Raw genomic sequence first — 10,000 nt, 5'->3', positions numbered from 1 at the left:
ATATATATATATATATATATATATATATATATATATATGTGTGTGTGTGTGTGTGTGTGTGTGTGTGTGTGTGTGTGTATGTGTGTGGTGTGTGTGTGTGTACACATAAAGAGAGAGAGAGAGAAATCGTGTGTGTCCTCCTAATTGCAAAACACAAGATAGGGATGAAACGCAAATAAATCGGGTATTAAAATCAATATTTGTAGAGGGGTTTTCCGCGTCAAGCGATATGTACCTTTTTCCCTTGAAATTGTTTCTATGATGCTAATCACTTACTAAGTCATTCTACCGTTTCCATTTATTTATTTTAATGATGTATTCCTTGATGTATGACTAGTGTGTTTGCATTTAAGTATGGATAGAGTCCTGTCATGATCTTGAAAGAGAGTTTTTAGGTATATCATTATATATTTTTACTTTGGTTTATTTAACCAGATAACGAGACCTGCAGCATTTTCAAAACATGATAAACTTTGATGATCTGGTGATAGCTTTGTTTTTTTAGCCTTGTAATGTAACCTGTGGTACGTGGTCGTCTGATTACAATTTTCCATTTAAATTATACTGTTGGAAATCTAAGAATCCTCTCCTAATGGGTATAAGCTTGAAGAAAGATTTCATAATGAAATTAGAGGAACATATAATGGAAGATATTCTAAGCTCATGTAATAATTGCTTGTAAGTGTAAAAACCTATGAAGACAGAACTTTCTATGGAGAAAGATAAGATTTTATTGACTGTTGTAAAATAAAATAAAAAACCATTTTCATTATTCTTATAATTTATTAATTGCTAATTTTTTTTTGCATTTGTCTGTTTTTCCCCGTTTATTTCAAATCTAATTCGTTTCATAATTGACATCTTTTAATAAACTTCCACAGGCACAACAAACCGATACCGTCATATAGAAGAAAACTTAGAGAAAGTATTAATTTTCATTGACTTGTGAATGTACAAGATTGAGACGCAATATTGTTAATTATAATCTATATTATTATGAAGAGTATCTTTTATCATTTATCGGGCAACCATTTTTTAATAAAGATTAATAAATATCGATGTTAAAGTTTGCTGAGTCATATAAATCTACGTGATCGAAACTGTCAGTTTCATATTAGTGTACCAAGGTAAAATTTCATCATGTAATCAAGTTTTATTCTCTCAGGAATTAATGAATCCATTTTTTTTTGGGTGGGGGCCCACTAGTAAAGTTCATACGTGAAACCTGATATCTTGCAAAATATACAGTTTACTTACATTTAACATGCAGCCACAAATCTTCTTAGAAAATAGAAAAAAAAGTATTTTCACGGACATAAAACTCTATCATATAACTCTAAAAGATCAAGATAAAAATCACAACTTTAAATTAACCAGACACCCACCATTAGCACTGATTTTTGTCGACAAGTTCGCTGTGCTGGAATTTTTTTCGCTCCTTTTTTTCCTTTGAAGAAATCCAATTAGGTTGCAGTTCTTTGAAAAGAGAAGTTAGGGAAAAACAATCAAGCCAGTTCTATGTCAGATCCAGCCTTGCTGAAGAAAAGAAGAATGAGAAAGAATTCACCGCTGTTGAATTCGCCTTTCAGCCTTTGGAAATATTTCGATCGTCTCGAGTTTTGTGGTAAACCTCAAAATATTTCGGTTTTACAATGACGTATCGGACGCACTGACTAGCAAAGTACATCAGTATTGAACGTAGGAAGCTACCACACTTGTAAGAGTTAGGTAACAATCATCACATAAATTCACAGGCCTAATACACGAACTTGCAGTCATTAATCGACTTGGGTCAACTGGGAACGCAGAACGCCTACAGGTTGCGCTTCACTCCACGGTCAACGACACACTGGTCGTGGCCACCTTTTCCTCGGTATATATACAGGCCCGCTAAAAGATGCGCATCGCTAAACGACCCTCTTCTTCTGACTTTTTTTTTCTTTTCTTTTCTTCATGGATATGTGCCCGCAGGAGGTGGCATACAGTGCAGTCTGTTCCGTTGCTTTAATTTTCTTTTTCAATGAAAAGGTATAACCTCACGCCCGCTTTTTGTTTAATAGTAATGTTTTGCCGAACTCTCTTACATTCGCGAAATGCAAAAATTATTCGAAACAAACTATTTGAGAAAGTTGGACAAAACTAACAAAGCGCCATGTTTTGTTGTTTTCGAAGCTGACTCCTGTGAAATTTGTATACATTTTTTCTTCCTCACAGTCGCCTGTTACTTCCTACTGTTTTCACATTAGAAGCATTCTTGCATATTTGTTTTGTTTATTTTTTCGTCAGTTGAGTTTTTGTTATTTTTGAAAGGGGCCTCAAAGAATTCTGTTTACATTATAGTCTCATTTTCATATATAATCTCAATTACGTATAGTCTCATATATATATATAGATATCTATATCTATATATATATATATATATATATATATATGATATGTATGAATTTTTATCACATCACCGTGATTCATATACACGCACTAAGCTACAAATGTCCTTTAATATGCAATTCGCCCAACCTCGGAATTAATATATTTTCATATATGTTAACCGAAGGGCGATTTTTTAGTTTATAATAATTTCGTCCTCTCGTGGATTCGAACCAACGCACAGAGGAGAAATGAGGACTTCAGTGGCGTATTGACCGACTCGGCCAACAAGTGAGGTCTAAGTTGATACAGATTCCGACCTTACAAATCTCTGTCGAACTTAGATATTTGTAATTAACCAAGTCGTACGTTTGCTGCACGTAGCCATATATATATATATATATATATATATATATATATATATATATATATATATATATATATATATATATATATATATATATATATATATATATATATATATATATATATATATATATATATATATATATATATATATATATATATATATATATATATATATATATATATATATATATATATATATATATATATATATATATATATACACACACACATACATACATACATACATACATACATACATACATATATAATAATATATATATATATATATAGTATATATATATATATATATATAGAGTTAGTTTTGAGATGAGAGAGAGAGAAGAGAGAGAAGAGAAGAGGAGAGAGAGAGAGAGAGAGAGAGAATGTCAGCCTTCATAACTGCTGTCTTTGCCACCGGGAGTCCCATAGATTCAGGTATAGGGTTGCTATTACTTAATATTGAACAAATAGTCCAGGGAATAGTATACTAAAAGTGTGAATAATGAAGTTATTATACGTAATTCGAAAATTCCCTTTCCCCCCTTACTTAATTATGGTCTTTGTAGCACACACTTCCACAGAAAAAGTATATTTTTGAAACGGCCTATGTTTGTCGTAAGCGCTTCCTCACCTCAAAGTAAATAATTAGGAATTGTTATTATGTATGTTGGTCATTGTTTGATGCCATCAATTATTGTTATTATTATTTTGGAAGAAGGCTCTCTTTTAAACAATTTCTGTTGAATAAAATGGCAGAATTCTGCTAATTAATCTTATATACTATCTTTTCTATTTTTGTTATCACTCGCTTCTTTGGATCAGCGATACTTCTTAATAATTGGCCAATATTCATATTGGGAGGTTTAGAATTCTCCCAATATGAATATTGGCCAATTATTCAGAAGTAAGAAGTATCGCTTATCCAGAGAAGCGAGTGATAAGAACAATAGAAAAGATAATATATAAGATTACTTCGCTGAATTCTGTCAATTTATTCAACATTATTATTATTATTATTTTTTTTTTTTTTTTTTTTTTTTTGCTCTATCACAGTCCTCTAATTCGACTGGGTGGTATTTATCGTGGGGGTTCCGGGTTGCATCCTGCCTCCTTAGGAGTCCATCACTTTTCTTACTATGTGTGCCGTTTCTAGGATCACACTCTTCTGCATGAGTCCTGGAGCTACTTCAGCCTCTAGTTTATCTAGATTCCTTTTCAGGGATCTTGGGATCGTGCCTAGTGCTCCTATGATTATGGGTACGATTTCCACTGGCATATCCCATATCCTTCTTATTTCTATTTTCAGATCTTGATACTTATCCATTTTTTCCCTCTCTTTCTCTTCAACTCTGGTGTCCCATGGTATTGCGACATCAATGAGTGATACTTTCTTCTTGACTTTGTCAATCAACGTCACGTCTGGTCTGTTTGCACGTATCACCCTATCCGTTCTGATACCATAGTCCCAGAGGATCTTTGCCTGATCGTTTTCTATCACTCCCTCAGGTTGGTGCTCGTACCACTTATTACTGCAAGGTAGCTGATGTTTCTTGCACAGGCTCCAGTGGAGGGCTTTTGCCACTGAATCATGCCTCTTTTTGTACTGGTTCTGTGCAAGTGCCGGGCATTCACTTGCTATGTGGTTTATGGTTTCATTTTTCGTATTGCACTTCCTACATATGGGACAGATGTTATTTCCGTCTATCGTTCTTTGAACATATCTGGTTCTTAGGGCCTGATCTTGTGCCGCTGTTATCATTCCTTCAGTTTCCTTCTTTAGCTATCCCCTCTGTAGCCATTGCCAATTGTCATCGCTGGCTAGTTCTTTAGTCTGTCTCATGTATTGTCCGTGCATTGGTTTGTTGTGCCAGTCCTCTGTTCTGTCTGTCTTTCTCCTGTCTCTGTATATTTCTGGGTCTTCGTCTACTTTTATAAGTCCTTCTTCCCATGCACTCTTTAGCCACTCGTCTTCACTGGTTTTCAGATATTGCCCCAGTGCCCTGTTTTCGATGTTGACGCAGTCCTCTATACTTAGTAGTCCTCTCCCTCCTTCCTTTCGTGTTATGTATAGTCTGTCCGTATTTGCTCCTGGGTGTAGTGCTTTGTGTATTGTCATATGTTTCCTGGTTTTCTGATCTATGCTGCGAGTTCTGCCTTCGTCCATTCCACTATTCCTGCGCTGTATCTGATTACTGGCACTGCCCATGTGTTTATGGCTTTAATTATATTTCCGGCATTATTATTATTATTATTATTATTATTATTATTATTATTATTATTATTATTATTATTATTATTTCGTTTAAAAGAATGGCCCTCTGTATGCTGTTGACCTTATATTGGCCCCTTTCAGCCTGAGTTTCTTCGCTTCAGCGCGTAAATTATAAAGTAGCTCCTTTATAATTTAACTACTGGAACAAAGAAACTTATACGCCAAGAAGGTCTCCATCCAAGTTACTGCTGTTTTTTTTTCGTTTTTTTTATGATGATGATTATCATTATTGTCATGAAACTGATTTCTTCTTACATGATTTCATTCATTTCCTTTACTACGAGTTGAACCTATCGTTCATTTCATTTTCAGCCATTCTTCCTTCCGTCATTTTCCATTCTCTGCCTTCCCTCAATCTTTGTGTTATCTTTCCTACTCGTCCCTTCGGTCTCCCCTATCCAATTAGTGGATAATAAGCGAATGTGAGCTTGTCCTGTGGGTCGAATCTTGGAAATTCCCTCCCGTGCGGTTTCATGACTGCTTCGGGAGACCTTCTTCGTCAGAACAGGTTTGCAGGTTATGCTACCAAGGATTCTGTATTAGGGTCTTGTATATATATCCCATACTCTGGTAATTCCCAAAACACTTGTGATCGTTAGATATTCAAACATCTATTCATAATAAAATATTTAGCCAAAAATCCAACAAAATCGTTCTTTTGGCACCGAATATTCCATAGGTATAGTTTCTTGGATAACTAAAATTATCTGTAAAAAGGCTGGCTGCTTGCAATATGGCCTGGCACGGCAAGCATCTCGTGATACTATGGCAATGTATTTTTGTTCTTATTACAAATTCTTGCACTGGCTATATCTTTGAACTCGTTTTCCTAAATAATTATTTGTCGAATAATTTCTACCAAGAAAGGCTTTTCTTCCTCTTGAGTATTGAACTAGAATTTGATATTAGATACAGCCATTTGCTGTACTTTATATTACTTGCTTGATAATGACGCTTTGGTCTTAAAGCAGTTTCTGTTACCTTGCATCAAACTCTCTTACTGATCTTGGGTATCATATCCGTAAGCAAAGTTCTACGCTTCTGATATATCAACTAATTAAAAAGATTTTAATGGTCACTAATTTTATGTTATTTCATACAGGTGTTAGAAAATTCAAATGACTATTCATGATTTTTTTAAATAGAATTTTACTTTATTTTCTATACTTTCTGTTTCTTGAAACGGTTACGTAAAATGTGTATTATCTTTTCCTAGATTGGGTCTGAATTTATTTTTTTGGGGGGTGAAGTGCTTAATCTTTCTCTTCCCGTGCATGACGGAGACATATTGTGTTTGATTGTACGTATACCTTGCATCCTTACTTATAATCTTTTGTTGATCTTGTTTCACTTTGGTGAATGATCTAGTGAGCTGGTGCTCTATTAACACAATAGAAAGAGTTAAAATTCTTTATGCCTTCAGACCTCTGCGTAGCGTATTGGTGTGAGTTTACTGTTAAGCAATTGAATTACTTCATTGCTTCAGTTTTTCATGATTTGTTATACGTTTCTACTTACTTTAAGTGAAAAAGGGTCATTTTAGGAAACGACCAGGTCTTATGAAATGATCTTGGTACTCTTGTTCTACTGTTCTGTCCTCTTCCTTAATATCGTTTCCAAATTGTACCTCGCAAATCCAATAAAAACGCCTTCAATAAATTAAGCAATCATTTTAGAATATGAATACTTATCGTTTATGATCAGATAAAGCTCAGAAGTGAGGGAGAAAACGTCATGATAAATCACAAGGTTCAGGACTTAAAAAGCTAAGTTAAAAATAGAAACCATTTAAGATGTCTTATGTACTTTCTGGCAGATATACTTTGCAACAGAAAGGTAGATGTAAATTCCATGTATTTAACAAGCCAATCTAACTGTCTCAGAATGTTGATATTTCTTACAAAATGAAGGTAAAAAGTTTCCGTGGTACATTTCGTTGCCTGTTATTCTAGAATAGGTTGGTGGAAAAGTGACTTTTTTTCGGTAATGGTTCGAGCATGTAAGAAATTGCCTTTAAACGTATCAAAGAAAAGAACACTCTAAGACATACTTAAACAAAACTTCTTTTTTTTTATTGAAACTCAAGATAATGTTCAAGACAAGATTTGGATGGCTGATTTTCCGTACACCAATCATAGAAGAGAGAATGTGAACAGTGAAAAACTAATTTCACTCACGTTTTGCTCTTACTCGGAAAAATCTTTTTCAATATTTGTCGAGCTGTGCTAGTCTGTCTCCAGGGGGTGAATATTTAATTTCCTCCACTGAATCAAACAATTGAAGTCCGAAGGGACAAAGAACAAAAATTAAAATATACACATATACACATAACGTTTCTCTCTCTCTCTCTCTCTCTCTCTCTCTCTCTCTCTCTCTCTCTCTCTCTCTCTCTGTGGAGCTAGAGTTTTTATGTAAAATCAAAGCCCCTCCACATAACGTATTGCTTTTCAAGTCTCATTATAACCCACCCTCTAACTCCAGCTCAAGACTGTTGAGGTTTGTTTAGCACTGAAATTAGTACTTTCTTCTTTCATACGGTTTTAGAACCAACATACCAACATTACTGTGTGGTGAATTACTATAGAGGCAGAGTTAAGTAATGTGGTGAATTACTATAGAAGCGGTTGAGTAATGTGGTGAATTACTATAGAGGGATAGTTAAGTAGTGTGATGAATTACTATAGAGGCAGAGTTAAGTAATGTATTGAATTACTGTAGAGGCAGATTTAAGTGAGTGGTGAGTTACTATAAAGGCAGAGTTAAGTAACGTGGTGAATTACTATAGAGGCAAAGTTAAGAAATGTGGTGAATTACTATAGAGGCAGAGTTAAGTAATGTGTTGAATTACTATAAAGGCAGAGTTAATGATAGATTTTTTGACAACAACGTTACAATAGCTAGGACGTGAAGTACTAATTGTTATTTTTTGTTTTGCCAGGTATTACTGGTTCGGAGACTTTGGAAGACCGAGTGGGATACAAGGCTGGTTACGCACAGTTGGTTCCTGGTTTACTATTTGTCGCCAACTGCCAGCAACCCCTCAAAAATCATCGTTAAAAACATGCAACAAGTCTTAGGGCAACGATATTTGCGGCAAGCAGGACCTTGGAGACCCAAGAAACCAACAGTTGTTAATGGGTGAGCATCCGTCAATTTTTTTTCCATAATCCTTTTTTAAATCATACCTTGCAGATAAAAACGTTTTCTTTGTATATGAACTCCTATCCTTTTCCACTCTCTGAAGCTTTACTGTATCAATGGTATTCTTCATGTTTTTTTTAACTTGGAGACCTAAATCGATTTTTGACCCATACACCCTTTCGCCATATGTTAAAACTACATCTCTCTCTCCAAATTGTCTGGTGCATTCCAAATAATAACCAACAAAATACTAACACAAACACACAAGCTAGCTAGCGCAGAGAAAGACCAGCGTGACCTCACATTAGTGCGGACCTATGCACACTGCGTTTTGTGTGGTCCTGAGCCAGTTTGAACCTGCCAATCGGTGTTCACAATTTTCCCCTACAACTGAAAGTCCTCCCTAGTGGGGGAATTCCCCCTTTGTTGAGAACCACTGTTCTAGACGTTGATAGTTGCACCCGTCGCTGCGCGCGGACGTTGGATACACAGGGTGGGTGGTACCGGGTGGGTGACTCACAGCCAGCATATGGAGGCATCACCTGATTGGTCTGGTCGCTCTGCTCATGAATACCGGCGGGTGCATTCTACTCTCCTTTCCATGCTGTCACTTCGTATTGTGTTAATATGATGCTCATTCTTGGCGTGATTACGCATGGCGCCTTCCTGAACATGGGAGGAGATTCTCTTTGAAAATCTCATCATGGTCATACCGATGTAGTAAGCGCTGAGGCATTCACCGACAGGGCATTTGTACTGGTAGAGGGTCCTCTTTATATTTCATGTGAGCATTCCCTCGAAAAAGAGAGTGATGTCTTCAAGCATTAGTCTGAAGAAAAGTTGCAGCGTTTTCAATTCACGAAACGGGAACGTGTTCATCAATAGACCTTGTTCGCTTTCAGTGCTTTTAATTGTTTATTCGTTATAGCCTGACGAAAGGGAGCGTATTGCTGTTTGGGTTTACAAATGCCCTATAAAGTATTTTGGACATAATGTTGAGTATTTCAAATGAGATGAAATGGAATTGTAAACAGAATACAGAGTATTTCAAATGAGATGAAATGGAATTCCAAACAGAATATAGAGTATTTCAAATTAGATGAAATGTTATTCTAAACTTTGTAAAATCTACCAAGCATTTTATTCTAAATTTCAATTAAGTATCCGACAGAACTTATAAAAATAAATGTTGTACAAACCCTCCCTCTATGTTGCTTAGTATGCCAAATTTACTCACATTTAAGATAACAAGCTATGGGAGGTAATGTTTGATTTCTAACAGTAAAATAAATAATTGCAACAATACAATTATTTAAATGTGTGGGCATGTACGTGTATGGGAGAGAGAGGGTCTCTAGAACTTCATATCATTAATTTGAGAATTATGTAAAGGGCTCTCTTCCTAAGGTGATGTCGGTAACATCCTTATTTCACCCAAGTTAAAGAGGAACAGTTACTCCTAGAGGGGACAAGAGGGACGTCAAAATCGTCCGTCTTTCTGGAAGAGAGAGTCGGCAGGTAATATAAACGAACCAAGGGTAGGAGGGGGAGAAGAGGGGAAGGCAGGGCAGGAGAAGAGGGGGAAGGTGTAGTTGGGGGAGGCGTGAGTAGACGGGAAGGTAGGAGGAAGAGGAAGAGGAAGAGGAGGTGGTCTTGTACTTGAGCGGTGTTATTGCTCTTTTGAAGGACGGGAAGAAAATACATATAATAAAAATTACTTTTGCGACATTCGAAATTTGAATAGGTCTTGATAGCTTACGTTTTTTTTTCACATATTCCCGAACTGAAATCGTGTGCCACCGAAATACTCCTAGTTACCTATCCACTCATTCATTTTTTTAATAACTGGGC

The 10,000-nt window shown here is 35.8% G+C and overlaps 1 protein-coding gene across 1 annotated transcript in view; it reads right to left on the bottom strand.

The window, feature by feature from the left end:
- LOC135216821 (uncharacterized) overlaps window positions 1-1,845 on the bottom strand; it is a 43,713-nt gene extending 41,868 nt beyond the window's left edge. Inside the window, exon 1 of the mRNA XM_064252322.1 lies at window positions 1,386-1,845. The gene's annotated coding sequence lies outside the window, so the exon portion shown is untranslated. The remainder of the gene's footprint in view (window positions 1-1,385) is intronic.
- Window positions 1,846-10,000: the final 8,155 nt, after the last annotated feature.

This window comes from Macrobrachium nipponense, chromosome 6 (assembly GCF_015104395.2).
Source record: "Macrobrachium nipponense isolate FS-2020 chromosome 6, ASM1510439v2, whole genome shotgun sequence".
Lineage (NCBI taxonomy): Eukaryota > Metazoa > Arthropoda > Malacostraca > Decapoda > Palaemonidae > Macrobrachium > Macrobrachium nipponense.
Note: the sequence above shows the minus strand (reverse complement) of the source record. Positions and strands in the feature narration are given on the sequence as shown.